Consider the following 253-nt stretch of genomic DNA (forward strand, 5'->3'; position numbering starts at 1 on the left):
GGGGGGGGACGGGGGGGTCCCCTCCTTGCCCTGCAAGCTCTTTCCACCCTTGGGGCCTGCTGCTGCCCCAGTCTCAGCTCTGCTCATGGTGTGGGGGGGTCGTAGCACTGTGTGTCCCCCCTCCCCAGCCCCAAAACGACTGTGAAATTCCCAAATAAAGGACAATTCCATCACTCCTGGGCCTCTTTATTGCATTGAGGGGGGGGCTGGGCCTACAGGTTGCGGGTTCCCCCCCCCGGCAGGGCCTAAGGCC

This window comes from Calidris pugnax, unplaced genomic scaffold (genome assembly GCF_001431845.1).
Source record: "Calidris pugnax isolate Ruff unplaced genomic scaffold, ASM143184v1 scaffold46, whole genome shotgun sequence".
In the NCBI taxonomy this organism is placed as follows: domain Eukaryota; kingdom Metazoa; phylum Chordata; class Aves; order Charadriiformes; family Scolopacidae; genus Calidris; species Calidris pugnax.